Source organism: Mesoplodon bidens (assembly GCF_964165515.1).
Source record: "Mesoplodon bidens genome assembly, chromosome: 4".
Lineage (NCBI taxonomy): Eukaryota > Metazoa > Chordata > Mammalia > Artiodactyla > Ziphiidae > Mesoplodon > Mesoplodon bidens.
Window position 1 is genome coordinate 75,245,448 of NC_138160.1, and position 17,088 is coordinate 75,262,535.

The window sequence follows — 17,088 nt, forward strand, 5'->3', positions numbered from 1 at the left end:
ATTTGGATTCCTTTTATTTCCTTTTCTTCTCTGATTGCTGTGGCTAAAACTTCCAAAACTATGTTGAATAAGAGTGGTGAGAGTGGGCAGCCTTGTCTTGTTCCTGATCTTAGTGGAAATGGTTTCAGTTTTTCACCATTGAGGACAATGTTGGCTGTGGGTTTGTCATATATGGCCTTTATGATGTTGAGGAAAGTTCCCTCTATGCCTACTTTCTGCAGGGTTTTTATCATAAATGGGTGTTGAATTTTGTCGAAAGCTTTCTCTGCATCTATTGAGATGATCATATGGTTTTTCTCCTTCAACTTGTTAATATGGTGTATCACATTGATTGATTTGCGTATATTGAAGAATCCTTGCATTCCTGGAATAAACCCCACTTGATCATGGTGTATGATCCTTTTAATGTGCTGTTGGATTCTGTTTGCTAGTATTTTGTTGAGGATTTTTGCATCTATGTTCATCAGTGATATTGGCCTGTAGTTTTCTTTCTTTGTGACATCCTTGCCTAGTTTTGGTATCAAGGTGATGGTGGCCTCGTAGAATGAGTTTGGGAGTGTTCCTTCCTCTGATATTGTTTGGAAGAGTTTGAGAAGGATGGGTGTTAGCTCTTCTCTAAATGTTTGATAGAATTCGCCTGTGAAGCCATCAGGTCCTGGGCTTTTGTTTGATGGAAGATTTTTAATCACAGTTTCAATTTCAGTGCTTGTGATTGGTCTATTCATATTTTCTATTTCTTCCTGAGTCAGTCTTGGCAGGTTGTGCATTTCTAAGAATTTGTCCATCTCTTCCAGGTTGTCCATTTTATGGGCATAGAGTTGCTTGTAGTAATCTCTCATGATCTTTTGTATTTCTGCAGTGTCAGTTGTTACTTCTCCTTTTTCATTTCTAATTCTATTGATTTGAGTCTTCTCCCTTCTTTTCTTGATGAGTCTGGCTAATGGTTTATCAATTTTGTTTATCTTCTCAAAGAACCAGCTTTTAGTTTTATTGATCTTTGCTATCGTTTCCTTCATTTCTTTTTCATTTATTTCTGATCTGATTTTTATGATTTCTTTCCTTCTGCTAACTTTGGGGTGTTTTTGTTCTTCTTTCTCTAATTGCTTTAGGTGCAAGGTTAGGTTGTTTATTCGAGATGTTTCCTGTTTCTTAAGGTGGGATTGTATTGCTATAAACTTCCCTCTTAGAACTGCTTTTGCTGCATCCCATAGGTTTTGGGTCGTCGTGTCTCCATTGTCATTTGTTTCTAGGTATTTTTTAATTTCCTCTTTGATTTCTTCAGTGATCACTTCGTTATTAAGTAGTGTATTGTTTAGCCTCCATGTGTTTGTATTTTTTACAGCTCTTTTCCTGTAATTGATATCTAGTCTCATAGCATTGTGGTCAGAAAAGACACTTGATACAATTTCAATTTTCTTAAATTTACCAAGGCTTGATTTGTGACCCAAGATATGATCTATCCTGGAGAATGTTCCATGAGCACTTGAGAAAAATGTGTATTCTGTTGTTTTTGGATGGAATATCCTATAAATATCAATTAAGTCCATCTTGTTTAATGTATCATTTAAAGCTTGTGTTTCCTTATTTATTTTCATTTTGGAAGATCTGTCCATTGGTGAAAGTGGGGTGTTAAAGTCCCCTACTATGATTGTGTTACTGTCGATTTCTCCTTTTATGGCTGTTAGTATTTGCCTTATGTATTGAGGTGCTCCTATGTTGGGTGCATAAATATTTACAATTGTTATATCTTCTTCTTGGATCGATCCCTTGATCATTATGTAGTGTCCTTCTTTGTCTCTTCTAGTAGTCTTTATTTTAAAGTCTATTTTGTCTGATATGAGAATTGCTACTCCAGCTTTCTTTTGGTTTCCATTTGCATGGAATATCTTTTTCCATCCCCTTACTTTCAGTCTGTATGTGTCTCTAGGTCTGAAGTGGGTCTCTTGTAGACAGCATATAGATGGGTCTTGTTTTTGTATCCATTCAGCCAATCTGTGTCTTTTGGTGGGAGCATTTAGTCCATTTACATTTAAGGTAATTATCGATATGTATGTTCCTATTCCCATTTTCTTAATTGTTTTGGGTTCGTTATTGTAGGTCTTTTCCTTCTGTTGTGTTTCTTGCCTAGAGAAGTTCCTTTAGCATTTGTTGTAAAGCTGGTTTGGTGGTGCTGAACTCTCTCAGCTTTTGCTTGTCTGTAAACGTTTTAATTTCTCCATCAAATCTGAATGAGATCCTTGCTGGGTAGAGTAATCTTGGTTGCAGGTTTTTCTCCTTCATCACTTTAATTATGTCCTGCCACTCCCTTCTGGCTTGTAGAGTTTCTGCTGAGAGATCAGCTGTTATCCTGATGGGGATTCCCTTGTGTGTTATTTGTTGTTTTTGCCTTGCTGCTTTTAATATGATTTCTTTGTGTTTAATTTTTGACAGTTTGATTAATATGTGTCTTGGCGTATTTCTCCTTGGATTTATTCTGTATGGGACTCTCTGTGCCTCCTGGACTTGATTAACTATTTCCTTTCCCATATTAGGGAAGTTTTCAACTATAATCTCTTCAAATATTTTCTCAGTCCCTTTCTTTTTCTCTTCTTCTTCTGGAACCCCTATAATTCGAATGTTGGTGCGTTTAATGTTGTCCCAGAGGTCTCTGAGACTGTCCTCTGTTCTTTTCATTCTTTTTTCTTTATTTTGCTCTGCAGCAGTTATTTCCACTATTTTATCTTCCACCTCACTTATCCGTTCTTCTGCCTCAGTTATTCTGCTATTGATCCCATCTAGAGTATTTTTTATTTCATGTATTGTGTTTTTAATCGATGCTTGATTCATCTTTAGTTCTTCTAGGTCCTTGTTAACTGTTTCTTGCATTTTGTCTATTCTATTTCCAAGATTTTGGATCTGGGAAATAGAATCTTGGATCATCTTTACCATCATTATTCTGAATTCTTTTTCAGGTAGACTGCCTATTACGTCTTCATTTGTTAGGTCTGGTGGGTTTTTATCTTGTTCCTTCTCCTGCTGTGTGTTTTTCTGTCTTCTCATTTTGCTTATGTTACTGTGTTTGGGGGTCTCCTTTTTGCAGGCTGTAGGTTCGTAGTTCCCGTTGTTTTTGGTGTCTGTCCCCAGTGGCTAAGGTTGGTTTAGTGGGTTGTGTAGGCTTCCTGGTGGAAGGTACTAGTGCCTGTGTTCTGATGAATGAGGCTGGATCTTCTCTTTCTGGTGGGCAGGTCCACGTCTGGTGGTGTGTTTTGGGGTGTCTGCGGACTTTTTATGATTTTAGGCCACCTCTCTGCTAATGGGTGGCGTTGAGTTCCTGTCTTGCTAGTTGTTTGGCATAGGGTGTCCAGCACTGTAGCTTGCTGGTCGTTGAGTGAAGCTGGGTGCTGGCGTTGAGATGGAGATCTCTGGAAGATTTTCGCCGTTTGATATTATGTGGAGCTGGGAGGTCTCTTGTGGACCAGTGTCCTGAAGTTGGCTCTCCCACCTCAGAGGCACAGCACTGACTCCTGTCTCCTCAATTTGGGATGATTTGTTGTCTATTCATGTATTCCACAGATGCAGGGTACATCAAGTTGATTGTGGAGCTTTAATCCGCTGCTTCTGAGGCTGCTGGGAGAGGTTTCCCTTTCTCTTCTTTGTTCTCACAGCTCCTGGGTCTCAGCTTTGGATTTGGCCCCGCCTCTGCGTGTAGGTCGCAGGAGGGCGTCTGTTCTTCGCTCAGACAGGACAGGGTTAAAGGAGCAGCCTCTTCGGGGACTCTGGCTCACTCAGGCCGGGCGGGAGGGAGGGGCACGGAGTGCGGGGCGAGCCTGCAGCGGCAGAGTTCGGCGTGACGTTGCACCAGCCCGAGGCGCGCTGTGCGTTCTCCCAGGGAAGCCGCCCCTGGATCCCGGGACCCCGGCAGTGGCGGGCTGCACAGGCTCCCGGAAGGGCGGTGTGGACAGTGACCTGCGCTCGCACACAGGCTTCTTGGCAGCGGCAGCAGCAGCCCCAGCGTCCCACGCCCGTCACTGGGCTCCGCGCTTTCAGTCGTGACTCGCGCCCGTCTGTGGAGCCCCTTTAAGCAGCGCTCTTAATCCCCTCTCCTCGCGCACCAGGAAACCAAGAGGGAAGAAAAAGTCTCTTGCCTCTTCGGCAGCTCCAGAGTTTTCCCGGACTCCCTGCCGGCTAGCTGTGGCACATTAGCCCCCTTCAGGCTGAGTTCTCGCCGCCAGCCCCAGTCCTTTCCCTGCGCTCTGACCGAAGCCCGAGCCTCAGCTTCCAGCGCCGCCCGCCCTTGCGGGCGAGCAGACAAGCCTCTCGTGCGGGTGAGTGCCGCTCGGCACCGATCCTCTGTGCGGGAATCTCTCCGCTTTGCCCTACCCAGGTATGTGGGGAGTTTCTTGCCTTTTGGGAGGTCTGGGGTCTTCTGCCAGCATTCAGTAGGCGTTCTGTAGGAGTTGTTCCACGTGTAGCTGTATTTCTGGTGTATCCGTGGGGAGGAAGGTGATCTCCGCGTCTTACTCTTCCGCCATCTTACCCGGAAGTCCTCTAGGTATTTTTTGATTTCCTCTATGATTTCTTCAGTGATCTCTTGGTTGTTAAGTAGTGTATTGTTTAGCCTCCATGTGTTTGTATTTTTTTTTTTTTTTTTTTTTTTTTTTTGCGTTATGCGGGCCTCTCACTGTTGTGGCCTCTCCCCTTGCGGAGCGCAGGCTCCGGACGCACAGGCTCAGCGGCCATGGCTCACGGGCCTAGCCGCTCCGCGGCATGTGGGATCCTCCCAGACCGGGGCACGAACCCGTGTCCCCTGCATCTGCAGGCGGACTCTCAACCACTGCGCCACCAGGGAAGCCCCTTGTTTGTATTTTTTACAGATTTTTTCCTGTAGTTGATATCTAGTCTCCTAGAGTTGTGGTCAGAAAAGATACTTGATACAATTTCAATTTTCATAAATTTACCAAGGCTTGATATGTGACACAAGATATAATCTATCCTTAAAAATATTACATAAGCATTTGAGAAGGAAGTATATTCTGTTGTTTTTGGTTGGAATGTCCTATAAATACCAGTTGAGTCCATTTTGTTTAATGTATCATTTAAAGCTTGTGTTTCCTTATTTATTTTCATTTTGGATGATCTGTCCATTGGTGAAAGTGGGGTGTTAAAGTCCCCTACTCTGATTGTGTTACTGTCGATTTCCCCTTTTATGGCTGTTAGTATTTGTGTTATGTATTGAGGTGCTCTTATGTTGGGTTCATAAATATTTAAAATTGTTATATCTTCTTCTTGGATTGACCCCTTGATCATTATGTAGTGTCCTTCTTTGTCTCTTGTAATAGTCTTTGTTTTAAAATCTATTTTTTTCTGATATGAGAATTGCTATTCCAGCTTTCTTTTGATTTCCATTTGTATGGAATATCTTTTTCCATCTCCTCACTTTCAGTCTGAATGTGTCCCTGAATGTGTCTGAATGTGTCTGAAGTGGGTCTCTTGTAGACAGCATATATACAGATCTTGTTTTTGAATCCATTCAGCCAGTCTATATCTTTTGGTTGGAGCACACAGTCCATTTACATTTAAGGTAATTATTGATATGTATATTCCTATTACCATTTTCTTAATTATTTTGGGTTTGTTTTTGTAGGTCTTTTCTTTTTCTTGTATTTCCTGCCTAGAGAAGTTCCTTTAGCATTTGTTGTAAAGCTGGTTTGGTGGTGCTGAATTAGCATTTGTTGTAAAGCTGGTTTGGTGGTGCTGAATTCTCTTAGGTTTTGCTTGTCTGTAAAGGTTTAAATTTCTCCATCAAATCTGAATGAGATCCATGCTGGGTAGAGTAATCTTGGTTGTAAGTTTTTCCCTTTCATCCTTTTAAATATGTCCTGCCACTCTCTTCTGGCTTGAAGGGTTTCTGCTGAAAGATCAGCTGTTAACCTTATGGGGATGCCTTTGTGTGTTATTTGTTGTTTTTCCCTTGCTGCTTTTAATATTTTTTTTTCGTATTTTATTTTTGACAGTTTGATCTATATGTGTCTTGGCGTGTTTCTCCTTGGATTTATCCTGTATGGGACTTTCTGTGCTTCCTGGACTTGATTAACAATTTCCTTTCCCATATTAGGGAAGTTTTCAACTATAATCTCCTCATATATTTTCTCAGTCCCTTTTTTTTTTCTTCTTCTTCTGGGACCCTATAATTCAAATGTTGGTGCATTTAATGTTGTCCCAGAGGTCTCTGATACTGTTCAAATTTCTTTTCATTCTTTTTTTTTTTTTTTTTTTTTCTGTACTTGGGGCTCTCACTGTTGTGGCCTCTCCCGTTGCGGAGCACAGGCTCCGGATGCGCAGGCTCAGCAGCCATGGCTCACAGGCCTAGCTGCTCCGCAGCATGTGAGATCTTCCTGGACTGGGGCACGAACCCATGCCCCCTGCATCGGTAGGCGGACTCTCAACCACTGCACCACCAGGGAAGCCCCTCTTTTCATTCTTTTTTCTTTATTCTGCCCTGCAGTAGTTGTTTCCACTATTTTATCTTCCAGGTCACTTATCCGTTCTTCTGCCTCCGTTATTCTGCTATTGATCCCTTGTAGAGAATTTTTAATTTCATTTATTGTGTTGTTCATCACTGTTTGTTTGCTCTTTAGTTCTTCTAGGTCCTCGTTAAACGTTTCTTGTATTTTCTCCATTCTATTTCCAAGATTTTGGATCATGTTTACCATCACTATTCTGAATTCTTTTTCAGGTAGGCTGCCTATTGCCTCTTCATTTGTTAGGTCTGGTGGGTTTTTACCTTGCTCCTTCATCTGCTGTGTGTTTCTGTGTCTTCTCATTTTGCTCAACTTACTGTGTTTGGGATCTCCTTTCGCAGGCTGCATGTTCGCAGTTCCCATTGTTTTTGCTGTCTGTCCCCAGTGGCTTAGGTTGGTTCAGTGGGTTGTGTAGGCTTCCTGGTGGAGGAGCTAGTGCCTGTGTTCTGGTGGATGAAGCTAAATCCTGTCTTTCTGGTAGGCAGGTCCATGTCTGGTGGTGTGTTTTGGGGTGTCTGTGACCGTATTATGATTTTAGGCACCCTCTCTGCTAATTGGTGGGGTTGTGTTCCTGTCTTGCTAGTTTTTGGCATAGGGTGACCAGCACTGTAGCTTGCTGGTTGTTGAGTGGAGCTTGGTCTTGGTATTGAGATGGAGATCTCTGGGAGGTTTTCACCCTTTGATATTACATGGAGCTGGGAGGTCTCTGGTGGACCAATGTCCTGAACTTGGCTCTCCGACCTCAGAGGCACAGCCCTGATGCCTGGGTGGAGCACCAAGAACCTGTCATCCACATGACTCAGAATAAAGGGAGGAAGAAAGAAAGAATGAAAAAATAAAATTAAATTAAATTTAACATTTATTAAAGTAAAAAATAATTAAAATAAATTTTAAAAATAATTTAAAAAAAGAAATAAAGAAGGGAGCAACCAAACCAAAAAACAAATCCACCAATGATAACAAGCACTAAAAACTATACTAAAAAAAAGAAAATGAAATAAAATGGAGAGGCAGAGCCATGGAACAAATGGTAAAAGCAAAGCTGTACAGACAAAATCACACATAGAAGCATACACATACACAGTCACAAAAAGAGAAAAAGGCGAACATATATGTATATCATTGCTCCCAAAGTCCACCTCCTCAATTTGGGATGATTTGGTGTCTATTCAGGTATTCCACAGATGCAGGGTACATCAAGTTGACTGTGGAGATTTAATTCACTGCTCCTGAGGCTGCTGGGAGAAATTTCCCTTTCTCTTCTTTGTTCGCACAGCTCTTGGGGTTCAGCTATGGATTTGGACCTGCCTCTGCTTGTAGGTCGCCTGAGGGCGTCTGTTCCTGCTCAGACAGGACAGGGTTAAAGGAGCAGCTGATTAGGGGGTTCTGGCTCACTCAGGCCATGGAGAGGGAGGAGTACGGGGTGTGGTGCGAGCCTGTGGTGGCAGAGGCCAACATGACGTTGCACCAGCCTGAGGCGAGCTGTGTGTTCTCCCGGGGAGGTTGTCCCTGGATCACGGGATGCTGGCAGTGGCGGGCTGCACAGGCTCCAGGCAGGGGAGGTGTGGAGAGTGACCTGTGCTTGCACACAGGCTTCTTGGTGACTTCAGCAGCAGCCTTAGTTTCTCATGCTGGTCTCTGGGGTCGGCGCTGATAGCTGCAGCTCATGCCCATCTCTGGAGCTCCTTTTAGCAGTGTCCTTAATCCCCTCTCCTCGCGCACCAGGAAACAAAGAGGCAAGAAGAAGTCTCTTGCCTCTTCGGCAGCTCCAGACTTTTTTCTGGACTCCCTCCCGGCTAGCTGTGGTGCACTAACCCCCTTCAGGCTGTGTTCACCCAGTCCTCTCCCTGGGGTCTGACCTCTGAAGCCTGAGCCTCAGCTCCCAGCCCCCACCCGTCCCGGCGGGTGAGCAGACAAGCCTCTCAGTCTGGTGAGTGCGGGTTGGTACTGATCCTCTGTGCGAGAATCTCTTCACTTTGCCCTCTGCACCCCTGTTGCTGTGCTCTCCTCCGTGGCTCTGAAGCTTCCCCCCCGCCCGCCGCCCACCTCTGGTCTCTGCCAGTGAAGGGGCTTCCTAGTGTGTAGAAACCTTTCCTCCTTCACAGCTCCCTCCCAGAGGTGCAGGTCCCGTCCCTATTGTTTTGTCTCTGTTTTTTCTTTTTTCATGTGCCCTACCCAGGTTCTTGGGGAGTTTCTTGCCTTTTGGGAGGTATGAGGTCTTCTGCCAGCCTTCAGTAGGTGTTCTGTAGGAGTTGTTCCACATGTAGATGTATTTCTGATGTATTTGTGGGGAGGAAGGTGATCTCTGCATCTTACTCTTCCGCCCTCTTGAAGCTCCTTTGGATTCATTTTAAATTAACTAATACTTAGCTCTTACATTCTGTAGTTTTAGAAGGCTTTGTTTTTCTGTTTTTTTTTACTCAGGAGGAATTATTTATTTTTATTTGTAAATGTCCATATCAGGGTATACAATATGCCCATTTTCCAGAGGAGAAAACCTAGGTTTAAAGAAAGGTTTGTTTTAAGACCTTGGTCAGCAGTTCTGAAGAAGCTTGAGGCTTTGCATTTCATTCTTCCCGAGCAATCATTTCTTGCAGTTGCCTCAGTGGTGGGAATAAGCAGGGTAGTCTCTTCTTTCTCAGACTTTTCCCCTTGAAAGTTGATTAAGTATTTGTATATCAAAAGTTGTTGCAGATTTTATGCCAAGGAAATAAAAAATAGTTGAAGAGAAAACAAAGCAATTAATTAAAGTACATGCTATTAATAGTTCAGTATCTCCTAGATGCAAGTAATTAAGAAAAGTATCCACAAATGATCAGCAGAGTGAAAGTATGGGCTTTCTGGGGTACAGTGCTCTGTGGTAACGCATTCATGAGTTATCAAGAAATGGTCTGCTTTCTGGACATGAGACTGTAAGGCTTTTCAGCCATAAAGTCAGGTGATTTCCTTAAATTATCTTTGCTGTCAGTAGCAATTTGACCATCCTATGTGACATACATTATAGGTCCATATCTTTCCTTTTTATGTGTTGTTGTACTATCAATTACACATAAAAGAAATTACCAAGTGGGCTTCCCTGGTGGCGCAGTGGTTGAGAGTCCGCCTGCCGATGCAGGGGACACAGGTTCATGACCCGGTCCGGGAAGATCCCACATGCTGCACAGCGGCTGGGCCTGTGAGCCATGGCTGCTGAGCTTGCACGTTCAGAGCCTGTGCTCTGCAATAGGAGAGGCCACAACAGTGAGAGACCCGCATACTGCAAAAAAAAAAAAAAAAATTACCAAGTATTTTAAAAATATTTATCATTATGTCACTATGTAATTATAAATCTTTTTTTTTAATTTTTAAATTTTTGGCTGCATTGGGTCTTTGTTGCTGCTCGTGGGCTTTCTCTAGTTGTGGTGAGTGGGGGCTACTCTTCATTGTGGCATGTGGGCTTTTCATTGCAGTGGCTTCTCTTCTTGCAGAGCACGGGCTCTAGGTGCACAGGCTTCAGTAGTTGCAACACGTGGACACAGTAGTTGTGGCTCATGGGCTCTAGAGCACAGGCTCAGAAGTTGTGGCACATGGGCTTAGTTGCTCCACGGCAAGTGGGATTTTCCCAGACCAGGGATTGAAACTGTGTCCCTGTACTGGCAGGTGGATTCCTATCCACTGTGCTACCAGGGAAGTCCAGTAATTATAAATCTTAAGTTAACTTTGCAAAATAAACAGAAACCTTCACAGTGTACTAAAAAATATCTACTTTTAGTTGGGCCATAGTGAACTTCTTACATGGAACATTATACTTGAATCCTGGCTGCTCCAACAAAGTGAAACATATTTAACACTTCTTTTCTACATACTAATACTGTACTCTATTAGAGAAGTATCCACATCACTCTCCTTTTCAAACCATTATTCTGTCTTTTAGTCCTAAAATAAAATGTAAGAGATGCTAAATATTAGTTCCAGGCAGATACAACGTGTTGAGTGGTAGTGAGGTAACCAACTTGTGTATCACTGAGACGTTCTAGAAGACATGTCAGGAACTCATACCATCTAAATTGTCATGCCCCCTTTTCTAGCTGGCAAACAGGCTATTTATCAGCCACCTTTCTATTTGGCTACTTGATATGAAATAAAACCATCAGCTCTGTTTCCAGGATTTTTCAACAGTAGAAGTATTGCATCTTAAAATAGCTTCTGGCTCTGTATCTTAAAATGCATTACAGAGTGATGGGGAGAGAAAGTAAGACAACATAGCAACAGGATTCTGGTCAGCCTTGCCTATTAGTATTTTTTTTCCTGCATTCATAGGGGCTAATTCTAGTGTTCCTTCTATCTCAAGTTTTTTTATTTTTAAGACTATCAGTCAAATGAATTTTTTTAGAAGTCTGCCTTATAGAGTGATATATTTGTATATTTACTCTCATTCATTCTCGTTCTACTCCCACATTTTCCTACCACATGTTAAGACAAAGATGATAGAAAGAGGCCTTTGTTAAAGGTTCCCTTTAGCCTTTTTCTACACAAAGAATCCACAGCCCTAATTCTCCCTTCTAATAACAGAACCAGAATCTCTTGAATAACATCTACCAATTCTGAAGACCAAGCACATAATGAAATAAAGCTACTCATTTTCAGGGTGAGATGAGAGGAAATCAGGGAGCTAAAGGTCAGTAGACTAAATGTCCTGAGAGAGAGGAGAGGAAAGCAGAGAAGTAAAGGAGCCAGACAAAAGCTGTCATGGTGGCCATATGTTAACAACTGAGATACCATGAGATTCAACTGAGACACTACTCCTAGACCTTCACTGGATGGAGCTCTACAGCTTACAAATCATAATGCAGACCTACAGTCACACGTGTTTTGTATGTTCTTGGGTCTCTGTGTGTAGAATTAATCTTTTGTTAACATCTGTTGGTAATAGGCTATAGTCTCTCTCTGTCCCAACATTAATGGTAGGGTGTTGGTTAGTTGGGTACAATTTTGTTTGGTTGAGGGAGTGATAAAATAGTCTAGGATTTAAAGTTTTGAAGTAAGGGCTGGCAGGGAGAGAAGGATACATTAGTGCCCTTCTGTGTTTCTCATCTTTCTCACTGGGTTTCCTCATTCACCCAAAGAAGCCAACCAAGGCGTAGATGCAAACTGGCCCCCTGTTTACAGATGAATTGCATGAGATAGTGTTCTTAAGTCAGAACCATTGGATATAGCATCCAGTTCTTTAGCCTGTGAAAGGTGACATGATGATTAGAGACAAATGTGCAAGTCATATAACCAACATTCTCAGATGGTTTTGTAAATGAAAATGCCAATTTACTAATTTGTATTGGGAATCAGTCTGTTATCATAGCAAAACATCCGTGTTCAGTGTCAGGAGATCCTGTTCCAAGAATCGAGGCAATTGAAAAACTTAATTAATATTGAAAAATCTACTTGGTAAGTTGTAGCTTTAGGAGAATATATATTTTTATTCCAGCTGGCAGCCTAAATTGTCATTCCCAAACTAAAGTACTTTGAGAGTATGTGTGGGTACATGTTGCATAGCCTTAGAGTACTAATTTTACTACAAAATTTTATTTTTTCTATCAGGAATTAGTTAAGCCATTAAAAAATTTTTGTATTAAAACAAACAAGTATGTTACAGGGTATGCAGAGAAATGTAAGTAGGTATTTTTAGATCAAACACAAAATAAAATGTCCATTTTTGAGGTGCTTTAGTACTACAAAAAAGAGGTTCAATATAGACTGGATTCTGTACCAGTAGTTCATTTCATATCTTTTTAGTGAACTATAATCAGAAAATTTGTGAAAGATTCATCGGCTGAATTGACACCCTACTCTGGGTAAAGGTTAGAGATGCATCTCCACAGTGAGGGAGACTCACGAACGCATCCTTCCCCTCCAGCACATCTCTGGACAGGCTCCTTGCTGAGCGTTGTTCATTTGTACTCATCTTTATAGCCTCATTCATTCTTTTTTCAATATACTTTCATAACTTTTCTAAATTTATGGCTTATTTTACATTGATTACATTTTAGGTTGACTGCTTCCTGGTGATATATAAAGGACACCTTAATCTCATGAATTACCTGTTTCTAAATCACAATGCAGCTTGAGTTACTTTATAAAAGGTTTGCCGGCTCCATCTGCATTATGTGGATTTTGATCAACAACAATTACATGGAGTAGACCATCTTTTCCTGAGTGTTTTTGTATTTCCCTTACCCTTATCTTAACTGTTTTTCGACCTAGGGTTTTATATAACATTGCTTTCTAGCTTTTACTTTTTGTTCATCTTCAATAACATTTTTTGAGTGATTCTCATTTTAAAAAGTTGAAATTAAAGTAAAATCCTCCATGGAAGAGCTTGATAGGTTAATCTGCGTAGGCAAATATTTAGATTAAAAACTGTTTTTTTCCAATTTTATGAAATCAAGCCTACTATAATCAAAACACACCAAAAAATAGCCTGAAGTCTGGCAAGTGTGAGTTTAATAAATGTGTGATGTCTTTCCTGTCTTTTTTTTTTTTCTGCTTAATTTATGACCAAGGTAATTGTATGAAAGAAAGTAAAACCAATGATAGAGGATGGGTGGAAATGAACATTATATGGCAATCATGTGTTTTTCTATTGAATATAATATTCTAGCTCCTATGTCCATCCCTACCTCTTCCATCACTCACAGTTGATTCATTTACTGTTTTGTTTTCATGGCACTTGCCAATTCTAAAACTATATTAGCTAGTTATCTGTTTATTTTCTATAATTCTCATTAAAATGTAAGCTTCATGAGAGCAGGGATTTTCTCTGTCGTATTCACTCTATTGTTACCACCTAGAAGAGTACATGATGGACCTCAGTATCTATTTTTAATGTACAGTTTCTCGTTTCTCAACTTCAGCACTGCTGACATTTTGAACAGGATAAATCTTTGTTGTGAGAGTCTGACCCGTGTATTGTAAGATGTTTAGCAGTATTCCTGGCCTCCATCTTCTAGATAGCAGTAGCTCCTCTCACCAAGTTGTAACAAACAAAAAAGTCTCCAGACATTGGCATTGGGGGAGGGGTGATGGTAAATTGCCCCTCATTAAAAACCACTGGTTTAATAAAATCAGAAATAACATGGATCTAAACCTGTTCTCCTTCATATGAAGAGACACATAAGAGCAAGACCATAGGAACTTGCTTAAATAGACGAATGAAATTATGGATAGGCAATCCAATTTTACAGAAGATGGAAGATGACATGGGGCAGGGAGGTCAGTAAAGCAATCCAAACCACGTATGCAAATTGAGGATTAAGTTGGATGGAACAAATCAGAATTCTAGCATTTCTGGTGTGCCAAACACTTCATTTGTCCCTGGGTGGTGATGCTACAACAGGGTAACAGGATTAACTGTGCATATTTTAGTTTAGTTTTTTTGTTTGTTGTTTTTTAATTGAGCCATTGCAGAATGACAGTCTTCCAACCTGCTCTGATTTTGGCAGGACAGTGTTCTCCTACCAACTGGCTGAAAACAAAATAAAGCCTACTATGGGAAATTTTTTTAAGCAGTATGATTAGCTTGAACATACATGGGCTTCTTTGCCACTTTCTAAGTGCTTGAACAGCCTTTTCTGCAAATTAATAAGGAATTAATATCTGTGATTACAAATAAACTGATGGTCTAAGTAAGTTGCATATATTAATGAATGATGAACTATATGAATCAAAGTGGCATTTGCTTTATTTACATGATTATATTGAAATACTACAGTAAAGTTATTTCACTGATAGTTATTTATCTGAGATCCAGTAGCTAGTTAGAGCTGCATTTGGATTTTGAACCCTGGTTTATCTACTTTAAAGCCAGAATATTACCAGTTTGCTAGGATTTGCACTAGCAAAAATTCCTAAATAATGTCCTATAAATACAATTTGATGAAATCCTAAACAGAAAGCGTTTTTCAATCCCACTAAAATACTTAATATGTTATACACTTCAGCAATTAAAATGTTAAAGATATATAATTCCATTTGCTAGAAAGAGTTCAAGATTAGACCAAACAGATATTACTTGAGTTTTGCCCCAGGAGCTTCATATTTGTTTAGTCTAAGGACAGGTAAATCCATCCAGAAACCTGTCTAACTATACTGATTTATAGTTGATTTAAGCATTTTTTCTACGATAGTACACTTTCTCCTTTTTTTCTCCCTTTCCATTTTTATTAATTCTTGATGAGAAATCGACCATTCATTTATGTTCCACTCATTCATTCATGTACCTTTTATTCAGTCAAGGAATACATTAATTTCTATAACCTACTAGGCAGAGAGAAGACCGTGGGTCTTTGTAAGTTACCTGGGGTGAAAGAATTCAGCTATTCTTTTGAAATTCTTCACTGAGAAATCAGCTGGGGCAACACTTTACATTGTAGAACTAGAAAAGTGGAATTAAGTTGGTACTCTAGCTGGCGAATACACAATTAGAGCAATCATGTGCATGTTCGGCCAAGAATTATTTGAAGATTGTGTGAATAATAAAAAATAGCAGGCTGTAATTTTATCATTAAAAATTTTCAAATTCTAGGTATTATTTAATGTTTATAATATATGTAGTAAAATGATAGCAAATCCTTAGTGCACATAGGAATGGTGCATGGGGTGGCCACTATATGCTTTGTATTCTTTAATGAGAATAAACCTATTGTATTTGTTGATTTCTGATATTCCTGTGGGTCCCTGGACAGGGTAGCTTGTTACCATTAAATGGAGTTGAGTTTCCTTGTTTAAAGCCTCTGGCTCCCTCACTCCTTTTATGCTGTCTCTGATTCTTAGGGTACTCATATATCAACCAAACACTTTGACTTTTTAAAAAAAGTATTTTCCAGAAAATGTTCACAGTGGCAGCAACTTAATCATTTTTTGTAGTTTTCAGGTTTACTTTTCAACTTTTTGAAATGCCTTTTCCTTATAATTTTTTAAAAAAGTATTTTTTAAAAGAATTTTAGAAGGCTTAATAAGTATTTGGTGAGTTAATGCTAATTTCATGTCATGTTATACATTCTCATAATACTTAATCAACTGGTAAAATGTTTTAGTATTTTGAGATGAGTTTTTATTTTAATGGGTATAAAGAATAAACATTTTTTACATATTTTTGACATCTTTATAAATTCATCAGCAACATTTTCATTTAGATACATAGGTATGAACAAGATATTTGACTATCCTCGTCTTCTTTGACAGGTATATCACATTAGTAGATCAGAGTAAAGTAATCCTCAGGACATATGTGAAAATCAGTAAGGTGTTTATGTTAATTCCTCATGATAGACTTGTGAATAAGAGGGGAAGAATATGAATGTGAATCAAGGGCAGTTAGGTAAATTAGTCATTGGTTGAATCGACCAAGGATTACTAATGAATGGGTTTATATCATGATAGAGTGAGATTCTCTTGACTCTGCTCTTGGTTCTAACTTAAGGTTTGGATAAAAGATTGAGGACATGCTCATCAGATAAGTGGATGACATTAGGCTGGACCTGGTAGTAAATAAATTAAATAATAAGATCCATTTGAAAAAAGTTTGACTAACCAGAACAATGGACCTAATGTAATAGAATAAAAATCAATATATCCTATACTAGTTCGAAAAACCATTTAAATAAGTAAAGATACAGTTATATGGATTAACAAGAGTGGCTGGCCAAAACTAATTTTTTATGAAATGCTTTTTTTAAAATTTAAAAGTAGTACATGTTTATCAAAGAAAGTTCAGCAAATGTAGAAATCTAGAAAGGAGCCAACAATAATGGCCATAATACTTTCATATATTTTGTTTTTTGGTTTTATATACAAATTTATATTTTCCTACATCATCACCAACATTTCAATTTTTATATATGTGATTTATTTCCCCTGTTGTTTCATGTGAGTTTAATATCATGTGTAAATTATATATATATATATATAATTATATATATATAGATATATATGCATATATGATTTCTGTGAATTACTTTGCTATGATACCAAACAATACTAAACTCTGACAGGTGAAGTGTTCTTAGAGAAGAATTTCTTGTGTAGAATTGCATATTGGTTTTCATAGTAAGGGATAACAATAAAGTAGTTTGCTTTTAAGCATCAGATAGGTATCACTAGAAAATGTACATTAGAGTAATGTTTAAGTAAGTACATTAGAATTGTCAATCAGATATTGTTTGCTGAAGTAATGTTTCTTTTTAATATTTATGGTACCTTGGGTATTCTGTAATTGATAAAGTATATTATTACTATTATTATTATTATTATATGATTTATGCAATCCTGGGTTATTGATTTTAACCTTTCTGTAGAGTGGGTGAATTACATCAAACACCAACATTTTTACATTTGTACGTATGATGTATTTCTCCCGTGGTTTCATATCAGTTTGTATTTCTGTAACCCTCACAGGAAAGAAAATTTAATTGGAGGAAAATTCTTAGTTCACAAACTTTTCCTTCCAAAATTCTCTATTGAATTCTGGAATTTGATACTGCAGGAGAAAAATTCTAATGCCCTAAATATCTTACTTATGTATTTCAATGTTATGTGTATTATTATTTTCTGAATG